Genomic DNA, 15,786 nt, shown 5'->3' on the forward strand with positions numbered 1-15,786 from the left:
GCGGTTGCCGGCGGGGCCGCCCACGTGGCGCCGCTGGAGCCCGGGCAGGGGCTGTCCCCGCCTCGAAGTGCCTGAAGCCCTACGGTGACTTTCCCCACCCATCTCCTTCTCCTTTGGTCCTTGTGCCGCTCCTCCCCTCCCTCCTTCCCTTCGTTTGCATGTACCCAATGAACTGTGTTACTCCGCCCCGTCCCCTCTCCTCTTCCCCGCCTACATCCCGAAAATTCCCATCCTCTCCTCCAAAGCCAGCGCCGGCAATAAACTTGGCTTTTCCTCGTGGACTCCTGGCAACTGCGGGCTTGTTCCGTTCGGGACGGTCGCCGGGCCGGGGGCGGGAGGAGCCAACCCTCGCTTCTAAGGGGCCTGATCCTAGGGAGCCCTGCTTGTCGCTTTGCTAGCCTGGCTCCTGGAGGCGGAAACCTCTCCACCCTATCGGTGGGCTATTTTTAATCCGCTGATACTCCTGGAGCTCTGGCAGCCTTGGGGCCGTGCCCACTGCCCTGGGGAGCCTGGGCAGTGCCCACCACCCTCTGCGGGAAGAGCCTTTCCCTGAGATCCCACCTGAGCCTGCCCTGGCACAGCTCCAGCCCTTCCCTGGGTGCTGTCCTTTCCCTGGCACAGCTCCAGCCCTTCCCTGGGTGCTGTTCCTGCCCTGGCACAGCTCCAGCCCTTCCCTGGGTGCTGTCCCTGCCCTGGCACAGCTCCAGCCCTTCCCTGGGTGCTGTCCCTGCCCTGGCACAGCTCCAGCCCTTCCCTGGGTGCTGTCATTGTCACAGGGATCAGAGATCAGTGCCTGAGGGAAGAGAGACTCATCTCCACAGTTCCTCACCCTCTCTGCCTCTTCTCCAGCCCTTCTCAGCAATGGGACAGCACCCAGGGAAACTTTAAAAGCCCTGCATTTATTCTGGCCTCATTCCACCTGCACAACCACAATCCCACCTGTGTCCAACCCTGCCCAGCCCAAACCTGGCAGGTGCCCTGGTGGTGACTGAGGCTGGAACTGCCCAATTCCTCACCCAGGGGGACACATTTTCAGGACTTCTGCTAAAACTGGGCCTTGTCTGTAAATATTTGATTTTAAAGAAAAAAGAGGAAAGTGTAGCAATTGCTTGGCAGGAAAAAGGGCACTAAATAGTCACACCACTACCGAGTGGGGAATATCCCAATTTTAGGTGTTAACACTGGAAAAAGTAACACAACTGTTTTGTTATGGCCATTGATCTCCTCAAAGCAGAAGGTTCTGGGCACAGCAGGGAACACAGGCAGGGGCTGCAAGTGCTGGGGCTGCCCCGGGCCAGTTCCATCCTCTCCCTGCCCATGGGGGGGCCAGGGGTGGCCCTTTGTGACATCAGAGGCACCTTCCAGGGCCCTTTGTGCTGTGGCCATGGTGGTGCCCAGAGCCCCTTGTGACATCCCAGAGCTCTGCCCTGCCCCAGGGGTATATAAGGAGGGCAGAGCTCAGTCCGACTCAGTCCTACCCCAGGAGGGAGGAGGTCCTGGATCTCCCTCGCTCCCTCTCTCTCATTCTCTCTCTCTCTCTCTCTGCAGGAGGATGGAGATGGGCAAGAAGAGGACAATGGAAATGGATGAGGAGAAGGGGATCTGACATCCCATCAGCTGGATCAGCGTTGGACTCTGGATGGACATCCCATCGGCTGGATCAGCGTTGGACTCTGGATGGACATCCCATCAACTGGATCAGCGTTTAACTCCGGACTGGTATCCCATCAGCTGGATCCCAGCCCACTCCAGCCCATCCCATCCCATCCCATCCCATCCCATCCCATCCCATCCCATCCCATCCCATCCCATCCCATCCCATCCCTGCCTCCCCCTCTCCCTCCTGACACCCTCCTTCCCGCCCTTTCTTCCCTCCCTCCACATCCTTCCACCACATCCCCTCTCTCCTTTCCCCTGCCTCCCCTCATCCCCTCCCCTCCCGGTACTTCCCTACCTCCTTCCCTACTTCCCTGCCTCTCTCCTGCCCAATATTTCCCTCCCTCCCTCCCTCCCTCCCACACAAAATTTCCCTCCCTCCCTCCTGCCCTCCTACACAAAAATTTCTCTCCGCCCCTCCATCCCTCTCTCCCTCCTACGAAAAAACCTGGATCAACGTTGGACTCCAGACTGACATCCCATCAGCTGGAGCAGCGCTGGACTCTGGACTGACATCCCATCAGCTGGATCAGTGTTGGACTCTGGATGGATATCCCATCACTTAGATCAGTGTTGGACTCTGGACTGACATCCCATCTCTTAGATCAGTGTTGGACTCTGGATGGCCATCCCATCGGCTGGATCAGCGTTTAATTCCGGACTGGTATCCCATCAGCTGGATCCCAGACCAGTCCATCCCATCCCATCCCATTCCATCCCATCCCATCCCATCCCATCCCATCCCATCCCATCCCATCCCATCCCATCCCATCCCATCCCATCCCATCCCATCCCATTCCATCCCTTCCCATCCCTTCCTCCGCCTCTCCCTCCTGACACCCTCCTTCCCACCCTTTCCTCCCTCCCTCCACCTCCTTCACCAAATCCCCTCTCTCCTTTCCCCTGCCTCCCTCCTGCCCTCACAAATATTTCCCTCCCTCCCTCCCTCCCTCCCTCCCTCCCACACAAAATTTCCCTCCCTCCCTCCCGCCCTCCTACACAAAAGTTTCTCTCCTCCACTCCATCCCTCTCTCCCTCCTACGAAAAAACCTGGATCAACGTTGGACTCCAGACTGACATCCCATCAGCTGGAGCAGCGCTGGACTCTGGACTGACATCCCATCAACTGGATCAGCGTTTATTTCCGGACTGGTATCCCATCAGCTGGATCCCATCCCATGCCATCCCATCCCAAGCCCATCCCATCCCATCCCAAGCCATCCCATCCCATTCCAAGCCATCCCATCCCATCCCATCCCATCCCATCCCATCCCATCCCATCCCATCCCATCTCATCCCATCCCATCCCATCCTATCCCTGCCTCCCCCTCTCCCTCCCCACACCCTCATTCCCGCCCTTTCCTCCCTCCCTCCACCTCCTTTCACCACATCCCCTCTCCTTTCCCCTGCCTCCCCTCATCCCCTCTCCTCCCACTACTTCCCTACCTCCTTCCCTACTTCCCTGCCTCCCTCCTGCCCTCACAAATATTACCCTCCCTCCCACACAAAATTTCCCTCCCTCCCTCCCGCCCTCCTACACAAAAGTTTCTCTCCGCCCCTCCATCCCTCTCTCCCTCCTACGAAAAAACCTGGATCAACATTGGACTCCAGACTGACATCCCATCAGCTGGATCATTGTTGGACTCTGGATGGACATCCCATCAGCTGGATCAGTGTTGGACTCTGGATGGACATCCCATCACTTACATCAGTGTTGGACTCTGGATGGACATCCCATCGGCTGGATCAGCGTTGGACAATGGACTGACATCCCATCAGCTGGATCAGCGTTGGACAATGGACTGACATCCCATCACTGGAGCAGCGTTGGACAATGGACTGACATCCCATCAGCTGGATCAGCGTTGGGCTCCGGCCTGACATCCCATCACTGGATCCACACTGGAACCACAACTGCTGAGCTCTTTTTCTCTCTCTTTCTCTCTCTCTCCCTGCCCTCTGCTTTTGGAGTAGCTCAGGGACTATTCAGAAATGAAATTATTTGGTTTGGATCTCTCTCTCTCTGCAGGAGAGGACGACAGAGATGGACAAGAAGGGGACGATGGAGATGGACCGAGTGTGGATAAAGAAGAAGAAATATTAGTGTGCTACATTATGCTAATAAAATATATTACACAATACTTTAATTAATGTGTTAGAAAAGGGAGTTAAGATTTCTTATTCAATATATTAGGTAAATTTACTGTATAATCATCTGTAAAAATGAATTATATAATATATAATAACATATTAAGCTATTAAGAAAAGAACTAAATATTGAGTTGAAACATCTGGTTTTTTCGTGGACTCTCTGATTTTGGTCGCTCCTTCCCACCATGAGGATTTCTGACTCTTGGTGCTCCCTTTCCCTTTGCTGAGCTCATCACAACCTACTGGGAAGAGATGCTGATTTTCCCAATCCTGCCCGTCTGTTCCTGCTCCATTTTGGGAGCAAGGAGGGTGTTGGAACCTAAAGAATCCTGGAATGGGAAAAGATGCTGAGCTTGGAGGGAAGGGCCAGGCAGGTGGTGATCCCACCCTGTGGTGCTCAAGGACGTGGGCACAGAAAGCACTCATGGATGGCTGCCCCATCCCTGGGACTGTCCAAGGCCAGGTTGGACAGGACTTGGAGCCACCTGGGCTGGTGGGAGGTGTCCCTGCCCATGGCAGGGGGTGGCATTGCATGTTTTTTAAAGTCCCTTCCAACCCAAACCATTCCATGACCCGCTGATTCCACATTGCAAACCAGGATGGTGGTTCTTCATCCCACCTGGTGCAGAGGACCCTTCCCACCAACCTCCTCCTCCATCTATCTGATTCCCTCCCCAAAGGACCTTTCCCATCACTCCCATGGAGCTTTCCGTGTGCACCTGCAGCTCCTCAGCCTCTGTGGGTGGAGATTAACCCAACCCACGGTGTAAACAGCCTTGACTCCCCCACACACCGTGAATCTCTCTTGCCCTGAGCAGAATCCCACCCCCTCCCAGCCCTCCAGGTGATCTGTTTGAGCTCCTTTCACCCCACCAGGAGAGGGGCTTTGCCAAGGTTTTAATGCACAGCAACTGCTGCTCCTTTTATTTTCCTTTATCAGCTTATGGAGCAGAACATCTCGAGTGCCACCACATGGTGTGGACAAGGACAACCAGGACATCAGGCCCAGCCAGCCTGGGTTGGTGGAAATCACTGCATGGCTGGAGCATGTCCAGGGCAGGGAACAGAGCTGGGAAGGGGTTGGAGCAGCTGAGGGAGCTGGGGGGGCTCAGCCTGGAGAAAAGGAGGCTCAGGGGGGACCTTCTGGATCCCTAAAATTCCTTCGAAGGAGGGGGGAGCTGGGGAGGGTCGGGCTCTGCTCCAGGGAACAGGGACAGGAGGAGAGGGAATGACCTCAGGCTGGGTCAGGGCAGGGGCAGGTGGGATATTGGGAATATTCCTTCCTGGAAAGGGCTGTCCAGCCCTGGCACAGCTGCCCAGGGCAGGGGGGGATCCCCATCCCTGGAGGGATTTGAGATCCATGTGGATGTGGCACTTGGAGACATGGTCAGTGGTGGCCTTGGCAGTGCTGGATTAACGTTTGGACTTGATGATCTTGGAGAGCCTTTCCAACCTAAACAATTCCATGGATTTACCTACTCCTCTCCTTCCACAATTCACCCCACAAGTTTCTCTCCATCCCTCTCGGAGTGTCCTCCAGAGGTTTCACAACCCAAACATTCCCCAAGAACTTGTGGGTTTCCAGGAATGTGATTTTTAAGGTGAGGTCTTCATCTCATGGTCCAGCTGCACCCCCTTGTCCACGACAGGTTCACCTTGACCTCATCCCTCAGGTGTCAGGTGGGCTTCTCTCCCTTCTCCTGCCATGGTGGCAGGAAATAAAAGGAAATCCATTCATATTCCCCACAAAGTTCATCCCAAATTTGGTCCTGTCTGATTTCCATCCCACCATTTTTCAAAGCTCCTGCAAAACTCCAGGAAAATCAGTTTCCTCGAGGTGAGACCTTCATTTCTCTGCTGTGTCCTCTCTTTGCTCCACCCTGCCATGGGAAGCCAAAGATGTTTAAGGGTTCTTTGATGTCTCTGCAGACCTCCCTGTGCCAGGGTCACCTCGTTGTCACCCTGCAGGAGCTGAGCTGTCACCAATTAACACTCCTCTGCTGGCACTTCCCCAGATTTCAGACAAAGCAGGATCAGAGACCTCTGGTGTTGTTTTCCCTTTCAAATGAAGAGTTTGCTGAACTCTCTCAGTTGTAGCCACATCCACAGTGTCCAAATCCACCTGATTTTCCACAAAGGCAGCAGAAAAAAAGGCTGGAAGTGCAACCAGAAGCTGAGCAAGGAGGTCCAGAGGGAAGGACCTGCTTTAGCTCCCCATCATAATAAAAAAATAAGAGTATGGTGATGTTTATGGGATGCTTTGAGTGTTCCAAGGGGCTCCACTTATCAAGGAACGTGTTCCCACACAGAGGAGGAACCAAACACCAGACAGGAGGAACCTGGAGGTGCAAAGGAACCACCTGATACAGCTCAGAAAAAGGTCAGTTCCTTCTCTCCTGGGCTGTCACTGCCCAAAGGGTGCACATGGAAGCAAAATGGAAGGAAGCAGCTTCTTTCAAGTGGGAAAAAGCTCAGTGGAAAATGAGGAATGGACTCACCAATTAAAAGAAGATCAAATAAAATTCATTCACTTTAATTCTGCTTTGCCAGGATGCTTTTGTTGTTCTCCTCAGGGGATGCTCTCCCAATCCAGGCTGTAGCAGGAACAACATCACCCTGAATTTAAAAACCAAACAGTCACACCAGCCCTTCCCTGGTGTGGATTTCCCTCCTCTCCCAGTTCACCAATCCCTTTTTATCCCTTTTAGGACCTCCTTTTTTATCCCTTTTAGGACCTCCCACCTCTGCACCTCACCCAGCAGTGACTTTTTAAATACCTGTCCTGTCTGACCCTGAGAAAAACCCCAAACTGCCCCTTCAGGAAGGTCTCTGAGTGAGCCAAACCCAGGCATGAAGTTCCCCTTCTCTCTGTGCTTGTACATCTCAATCCTACCAATGTTTTTTTCCAGGTCTCACTGGGGTTCCAGAACTTCGGTGGTTTCCCTGCCCTGAACCTCCTGAGAGGGAATTGCCACCTCTCCCCTGGCATGGGGAGCCCCTCTGCCCACCTGGCAGGTCCTCTGCCCACCTCCAGCATGGGCTTCACGTGTCTCTCCACCTCTGTTTTCCTCAGGGAGTGATTCCAGCAGTGGATCCATAGGTGGGATTGGGGCAGGTTTATTGGCAGGGGTTTCTCAGCTTCAGCACTTGGGTTGGGGACCTGCAATTGTGGTCACACCCTCTGCTGCTTGAAGCCTTTCTTGGCATCAAGAACCAGCATGGGCAGAGTCCAGGCCCCTCCAAAGCAGTGTCTTAACTGGGGTGACAGCTCCTCCAGGACACAGAGATGGGCTGATTGCAATGGGATGGAGTTCAACAAGGCCAAGTGCAGGTCCTGCCCTTTGGCCACCCCAACCCCCTGCAGCACTCCAGGCTGGGCACAGAGTGGCTGGAGAGCAGCCAGGCAGAGGGACCTGGGGGGACTGAGGGACAGGAAGCTCAACAGGAGCCACCAGTGTGGCCAGGTGGCCAAGAAGGCCAAGGGGATCCTGGCCTGGATCCAAACTAGCGTGGCCAGCAGGGCCAGGGCAGTGACCCTTCCCCTGGACTCTGCCTTGGGGAGGCCACACCTTGAGTGTTGTGTTCAGTTCTGGGCCCCTCAGTGCAGGAAAGATCTTGAGGGGCTGGAGCGGGGCCAGAGAAGAGCAACGAGGCTGGAGAAGGGACTGGATGTGGCACTGAGTGTCCTCTGAAACACCTCCAGGGACAGAGAATCCACCATGTCTTGATCCAACCCCACTGGGATCACCAGCCCAGGGCACAGAGTGCCAGAGTGATCCCAGTGGGGCTGGATCAAGGGTTGGACTTGATGATCTCAGAGGTCTCTTCCAACCCAAGTGAGAAGAGAAGAGCAACGAGGCTGGAGAAGGGAGTGGAGCACAAGTGCTGTGGGGAGAGGCTGAGGGAGCTGGGGGTGTTCAGCCTGGAGAAGAGGAGGCTCAGAGGTGACCTCAGCACTGTCTGGAACTGCCTGAAGGGAAGTTGTGGCCAGCTGGGGGTTGGTCTCTTCTCCCAGGCACTCAGCAATAGGACAAGGGGGCACGATGGGCTCAAGCTCTGCCAGGGGAAATTGAAGTTGGAGAGCAGAAAAAACTTCTTTGCAGAGAGAGTGCTCAGGCATTGGAATGGGCTGCCCAGAGAGGGGGTGGATTCCCCATCCCTGGAGGTTTTTCAGCTGAGCTTGGCCGTGGCACTGAGTGCCATGATCTGGTAAAGGGACTGGAGTTGGACCAAGGGTTGGACTTGATGATCTGGGAGGTCTTTTCCAACCCAATCCATTCTGTGATTCTATCCCACCTCCCAAGGGGGTCACAGCCCTCCAAGGGGAGATATTTCAGGCTTCTGGTTTCACACAGTCACTGATGGACCTATTAGAGAGCCAGGACAATCTAGATCTGGGGCATCAAAACCTCTGCTGAGCTGTCTGGGCTCCTGGGATTGTTATTGGAGAGCCCTGAGGGTGGTTCAGCTCATGGTTTGGTGGGACAGAGTGATGGAAGGTAACAAAGACAAGTCTGTTCAATCCACAGTTAAGATAAATGGGGTGGTGGAAACGGCAAAAGCAACACCCCACCCGTCCTGGGTGAAGAAATCCCTCTGCCTGCTTTGTGTCTCATCTCCTGGTGTCCAGAGATACCAGACAAGAGGAGAACTCTCATGGCTTCAACCCCACCAGCCTGTGGAACAACCACTGTGTCCACCAGATGCATCTGTACCAGAAAATAATTGAATTTCCTGAGCTGGAAGGGCCCACAAGGGTCATCAAATCCAACTCCTGGCCCTCCACAGGGTCATCAAATCCAACTCCTGGCCCTCCATAAGGTCAAATTCAACTCCTGGTCCTCCACAGGGTCATCAAATCCAACTCCTGGCCCTCCACAGGGTCATCAAATCCAACTCCTGGTCCTCCACAGGGTCATCAAATCCAAATCCTGACCCTCCACAGTGTCATCAAATCCAACTCCTGATCCTCCTCAGGGTCTTCAACTCCTGGCCCTCCACAGGGTCATCAAATCCAACTCCTGATCCTCCTCAGGGTCATCAAATCCAACTCCTGATCCTCCTCAGGGTCATCAACTCCTGGCCCTCCACAGGGTCATCAAATCCAACTCCTGGTCCTCCTGGCCCTCCACAGGGTCATCAAATCCAACTCCTGACCCTCCTCAGGGTCATCAACTCCTGACCCTCCACAGGGTCATCAAATCCAACTCCTGATCCTCCTGAGGGTCATCAACTCCTGGCCCTCCACAGGGTCATCAAATCCAACTCTTGACCCTCCCCAGGGTCATCAAATCCAACTCCTGGTCCTCCTGGCCCTCCACAAGGTCATCAAATCCAACTCCTGACCCTCCACAGGGTCATCAAATCCAACTCCTGATCCTCCACAGGGCCATCAAATCCAACTCCTGGCCCTCCATAAGGTCAAATCCAACTCCTGACCCTCCACAGGGTCATCAAACCCAACTCCTGGCCCTCCACAGGGTCATGAAATCCAACTCCTGGCCCTCCACAGGAGACCCCAACAATCCCACCAAGGGCCTGAATCCCATCTCAGCAGGAACTGGATTTCAATTCATTAGAAAAATCATCTCCCTTTTCCTTTGGAGCAAAATGGTTTTGTAAAGGATTTGCTTCTAACTGGCCCTCAGTGTGTGACATTGTCCACACTCCACAGGGCACTTTGGGAAGGGGATCCTGGAATGCTGAGCCCTGCCTGGATTTCAACCCCAAGCACCTTCCCCAGACCCTGCTCAGGTCTTAAAACCCGACTGAGTTATCCCAAAAAAGGCTTAGAAAATCCTTCGTGTTAAACCAAGCCTTAAAGGGCAGAATTTTGCACCTCTTGGTGACATCAGGGCCGGTGATTTTGGGGGCCAAGAGCTCTATTATTAAGTGATTGAGCTGAAGGAAAACATTCTCTCAGCCCTATCTCCAAGCTGTACTTTTCAATTTTTTTTCCCCTGGCAAATCATTTGGAACAAAATAAGCCCAATTTTGTTTACTGGGGAACTTCTTCCCATTTCAAAGAAATACTTGGGGTGTTTGAAAGTGAAACGAGGGAAATGTTGTTTCAAACAGAGACATCAAATGGCTTTTTTTGTGGTGGTGGTGGTGGGGGGGGGGAAGTAAATTGAAGCTTTTCTTTTTCAAAATTGTCTGGTTTGGTTATTTCAACCCAAACAAGGAGCTGAGATTGATATAAAACCGCAGGTGACCCGAAAGTGGAGCTTTGGGTGGGAAAAGTTGCCAGGGAAAATGTTTTCCTGCCTCCAGCAGCATGAGCAGAATTGGGATTTGTGGCTTGGGCCACAGAGCTTGAGCCACTCTGATGGTTTCAACCCCACCAGCCTGTGGAACAAACACTGTGTCCTCCAGATGCATCTGGACCTCAGAGAACCAGAAAATAATTGAATTTCCTGAGCTGGAAGGGGCCCACAAGGGTCATCAAATCCAACTCCTGACCCTCCTCAGGATCATCAAATCCAACTCCTGACCCTCCTCAGGGTCATCAAATCCAACTCCTGGCCCTCCACAGGGTCATCAAATCCAACTCCTGACCCTCCTCAGGGTCATCAAATCCAACTCCTGACCCTCCTCAGGGTCATCAAATCCAACTCCTGGCCCTTCATAAGGTCATCAAATCTAACTCCTGGCCCTCCCAGGGTCATCAAATTCAACTCCTGATCCTCCACAGGTCATCAAATCCAACTCCTGGCCTTCCACAGGGTCATCAAATCCAACTCCTGGCCCTCTCAGGGTCAAATCCAACTCCTGGCTCTCCTCAGGGTCATCAAATCCAACTCCTGATCCTCCTCAGTGTCAAATCCAACTCCTGACCCTCCCCAGGGTCATCAAATCCAACTCCTGACCCTCCACAAGGTCATCAAATCCAACTCCTGGCCCTCCCAGGGTCATCAAATCCAACTCCTGATCCTCCACAGGGTCCTCAAATCCAACTCCTGGCCCTCCATAAGGTCATCAAATCCAACTCCTGGCCTTCCACAGGGTCATCAAATCCAACTCCTGGCCCTCCACAGGGTCATCAAATCCAACTCCTGATCCTCCACAGGGTCCTCAAATCCAACTCCTGGCCCTTCATAAGGTCAAATCCAACTCCTGGCCCTCCCAGGGTCATCAAATCCAACTCCTGATCCTCCACAGGTCATCAAATCCAACTCCTGGTCCTCCACAGGGTCCTCAAATCCAACTTCTGGCCCTTCATAAGATCATCAAATCCAACTCCTGGCCTTCCACAGGGTCATCAAATCCAACTCCTGGCCCTTCATAAGGTCAAATCCAACTCCTGGCCCTTCATAAGGTCAAATCCAACTCCTGGCTCTCCTCAGGGTCATCAAATCCAACTCCTGGCCCTCCACAGGGTCATCAAATCCAACTCCTGACCCTCCACAAGGTCAAATCCAACTCCTGACACTCCACAGGGTCAAATCCAACTCCTGGCTCTCCTCAGGGTCATCAAATCCAACTCCTGACCCTCCACAGGGTCAATTCCAACTCCTGACCCTCCCCAGGGTCATCAAATCCAACTCCAGACCTCCCAACCCATGAAATCCTTCTGGAACACACCGAGGTGGAGGACAAGAGGGGGCAGAGAAATGTGCAGGGGGAATAAAGGAGCAGATCTGGAAGGCTTTGGTTTCCACCTCCCTTGAAAATGAGAAATAAAGCAGGGTAAGAACAGCACAATTGGACCCTGAGCATCACAGACCTCTCCAGAAGGGAGAGGCAGCAGAGGGAATTTAATTGGCAGAAATGCAAGCCCACTAATTAATTGATAAATGGCATTCAGAGAGTTTTCTAAAGGAGAGACTCCAACGTGACTTATCTTCCCATGGGCAGCAGACAATTTGTCCCTCCTTTCACCTTGCAGATCAGGACAGGGAAGGGGAAATCTTCCAGTTTTGAGGTTTAAGAGGAATGTGGAAGTTGAAGAGAAAAGAGAAAGGGGAAAAGCCTCCACCTCCAGCATGGGAGTTCTTGAGATTGAGCACAGACCACAACTATCCCCACCAAATAATTCCTCTTGCAGGGCTGGGGGCAAAATGAGGAGGAAAATGGGGTTGAAGTGAATCCCACCTGGATTACACCTCATAGGGAAGAGGGATCCAGGGGCTGGGCTGTTTGTCATCCCCTTCCCTTCACCCCCTGGGGCAGGTGGGCAGTGTGGGACCATTTCCGGTTGGAAATTCCCTGCTCCTCCCTCCAACACAGGAATTTTCTCTCCTTGCAGCAGCCAAAGCCCAGCTGGGGGTTCCACATGTCCTCCCTTTGCTGCCTCCACACCAGCTCCAGGGTCTCCCTCTGTGCTTCATCCCAGCCCAGATGCCCAAATCCACATCCCTCACAGCCAACCCTGAGGGTCCAACATCTCCTGGGACATCCCACGAGCAGCTCTGTCTCTGCAGGGACCCAGTGCAGAGTTTTCAAGGCTGAAAAAGCCCCATAATTGAGACATTTCCCTCCTGCCCTGCCACACACTTGGTGTGAACAACCTGGAATCCCCAAGGCAGGAGGAGTGACAGGTGGGAACGGCAATCTCGGTGTCTCAGTGGAGGTGGTGACATTCCTGTCACAGCCAATGGAGACCAAAGTTCCCAAAATTGGGCATCTTGTGCCATCTGAGCCACCCAGAGGTGGGCAGGACACCTGCAGCCCTCTGGAGCAGCACAGAGGGAGGGAGGAGGTTCAGAAGGGCAGGCCCTGGCACAGGTTGGAGAGAGAAGCTGTGGCTGCCCCATCCCTGGGAGTGCCCATGGCCAGGCTGGACAGGGCTTGGAGCACCCTGGGCTGGTGGGAGGTGTCCCTGCCCATGGCAGGGGTGGCACTGGGTGGGCTTTAAGCTCCCTTCCAACCCAAACCATTCCAGGACTCTGGAGCCCCTCTGGGCTGGAACCAGGCTGGGAGAGCTGGGGGGGTCACCTGGAGAAGAGAAGGCTCCAGGGACACCTGAGAGCCCCTGGCAGGGCCTGAAGGGGCTCCAGGAGAGCTGGAGAGGGACTGGGGACAAGGCCTGGAGGGACAGGACACAGGGAATGGCTTCCCACTGCCAGAGGGCAGGGATAGGTGGGATATTGGGAAGGAATTGCTGGCTGGGAGGGTGGGCAGGCCCTGGCACAGGTTGGGCAGAGAAGCTGTGGCTGCCCCATCCCTGGGAGTGTCCAAGGCCAGGTTGGAGCATCCTGGGATAGTGGAAGGTGACCCTGCCCATGGCAGAGGGTGACACTGGATGATCTTTAAAGTCCCTTCCCACCCAAAACTTTCCATGATTCCATGAAAAGGAACAGCAACATCTGGATGTTTGGGATTTCCCAACCTCAGCTCTGCAAGTCCTGCAGCAGCTCCTGAAAACCCAGGAGAGCTCCATCCATCCCCACCCCAGGAACTGCTCTCCAAGTCCTGCAGCAGCTCCTGAAAACCCAGGAGAGCTCCATCCATCCCCACCCCAGGACCTGCTCTCCAAGTCCTGCAGCAGCTCCTGAAAACCCAGGAGAGCTCCATCCATCCCCACCCCAGGACCTGCTCTCCAAGTCCTGCAGCAGCTCCTGAAAACCCAGGAGACCTCCATCCATCCCCACCCCAGGAACTGCTCTCCAAGTCCTGCAGCAGCTCCTGAAAATCCAGGAGAGCTCCATCCATCCCCACCCCAGGACCTGCTCTCCAACAAGGCAGAGACATTTCCCACCCCAGAAAACAACATTCATTTGAAGTTCAGTGCAGAAAGTTCTCCAGCCAATTGTCTGGTGATTGGGTTGGGCTTTCTTGGAGTGTGGTTTGTGTCACTCCATGCCAAGGATTTCAAAGTGTGTCATCTCTGAGCTTCTTTTCTCATTAAGTGCCAGCTTTGAGGGGGGGCAGAGCTGAGGGGCAGATGGAGCCAAAGCTCCTTTGATTATTAACTCTGCATTTTGAAGCCTTTCTGCATCTTGTGGAAATCGATTTTCTTTTGCTTCTGCTCTAAAAAAAAAAAAAAAAGAAAGAAAAAAAGAAAAAGAAAAAAGACAACAAAATAAAACCCAAAAAAGAGGCTCCACCCAAGGGAACATCAAAGGGAACTGAGCTGTTTTTCAGTGGTGGTACAGAAACTGAAAACATGCACAGACCAAACTGCACAAGTGGTGATAACAAAGTGCCCTGAGATGTTTGCAACACAAAAGCCTCACACGTGCAAAACCCTCCTGAGAAAGGCTCTGCTGAGATGACTCCACAATGAAAAAGTGCTGCCAGGACTCCTGTGAATCTCAAAGAATGACTAAGCTTTGTCCTCCAGCCATGGCTTTTCTTTCTGGAAAGGGCAAAAGGCGGGGAGAAAACCCGACAAAATGAAGCAGGAGGTAAAACAGGTGATAAAAAAGACATTTATTTTATGCCCAGGAGGAAATTGGGCTGTTCATCCAAGGTCTGGCTGGTTTGGGGTACACAAAGCAGAGCCAGAAAGGGGATGGACACTGGGCTTTGGTCACCTCAGATCCAGTGGGGAGCAGGTGATTCCTGCCACTTGGAATCACAGAATCCTAGGAGGGATTGGGTTGGAAAAGACCTCCCAGATCATCAAGTCCAACCCTTGGGCCAACTCCAGTCCCTTTACCAGATCATGGCACTCAGTGCCACGGCCAAGCTCACCTGAAAAACCTCCAGGGATGGGGAATCCACCCCCTCTCTGGGCAGCCCATTCCAATGCCTGAGCACTCTCTCTGCAAAGAAGTTTTTGCTGCTCTCCAACTTCAATTTCCCCTGGCAGAGCTTGAGCCCATCGTGCCCCCTTGTCCTATTGCTGAGGGCCTGGGAGAAGAGACCAACCCCCACCTGGCCACAACTTCCCTTCAGGCACTTCCAGACAGTGCTGAGGTCACCTCTGAGCCTCCTCTTCTCCAGGCTGAACACCCCCAGCTCCCTCAGCCTCTCCCCACAGCACTTGTGCTCCACTCCCTTCTCCAGCCTCGTTGCTCTTCTCTTCTCACTTGGGTTGGAAGAGACCTCTGAGATCATCAAGTCCAACCCTTGATCCAACCCCACTGGGATCACTCTGGCACTCTGTGCCCTGGGCTGCTGATCCCAGTGGGGATGGATCAAGACATGGTGGATTCTCTGTCCCTGGAGGTGTTTCAGAGGACACTCAGTGCCACATCCACTCCCTTCTCCAGCCTCATTGCTCTTCTCTGGCCCCGCTCCAGCCCCTCAATCTCTTGCCTCACCTGAGGGGCCCAAAACTGAACACAACACTCAAGGTGTGGCCTCCCCAAGGCAGAGTCCAGGGGAAGGGTCACTGCCCTGGGCCTGCTGGCCACGCTAGTTTGGATCCAGGCCAGGATCCCCTTGGCCTTCTTGGCCACCTGGGCACACTGGTGGCTCCTGTTGAGCTTCCTGTCCCTCAGTCCCCCCAGGTCCCTCTGCCTGGCTGCTCTCCAGCCACTCCATGCCCAGCCTGGAGCACTTGAGCACTCAGTTCTTCCTCATCCCCTCCATGCCTCAGTTTCCCTGTTGGCAAAATGAGAAGAGCAACGATGTGAGGGGTGGGAAAGGGGGCTGGGGAAAGGGGGCTGGGGAAGGGATGGAATACTGACCATGGTGTTGTCCTCTTCTCCCTCTCCTCCCCTGCAGGAGTGCACCAACCCGTGCTGCAACGCTCACAACTGCACACTGAAGGAGGGAGCCCAGTGTGCCCATGGGGATTGCTGCCAGAACTGCAAGGTAAGACCCCCATGTGCCCCCCAGGGTGCCCCCATTGTGTCCATGGGATGACCATGGAGATATAAGCCCACCATTCCCTTGGGAATCCTGTGCTGCACATCCATAAGGTCACACTCTCCTGTGTGGAATGTGTAAACTTGTGTCTGCAGGAGAATCGTGGAATGGTTTGGGTTGGAAAGGACATTAAAGGGACATTAAAACCATCCAGTCCTACCCCCTGCCATGGGCTGGGACACCTTCCATAGACCAGGGTGATCCAAGCCTGCTCTTTGA

Source organism: Pithys albifrons, chromosome 5, assembly GCF_047495875.1.
Source record: "Pithys albifrons albifrons isolate INPA30051 chromosome 5, PitAlb_v1, whole genome shotgun sequence".
Taxonomy (NCBI): Eukaryota; Metazoa; Chordata; class Aves; order Passeriformes; family Thamnophilidae; genus Pithys; species Pithys albifrons.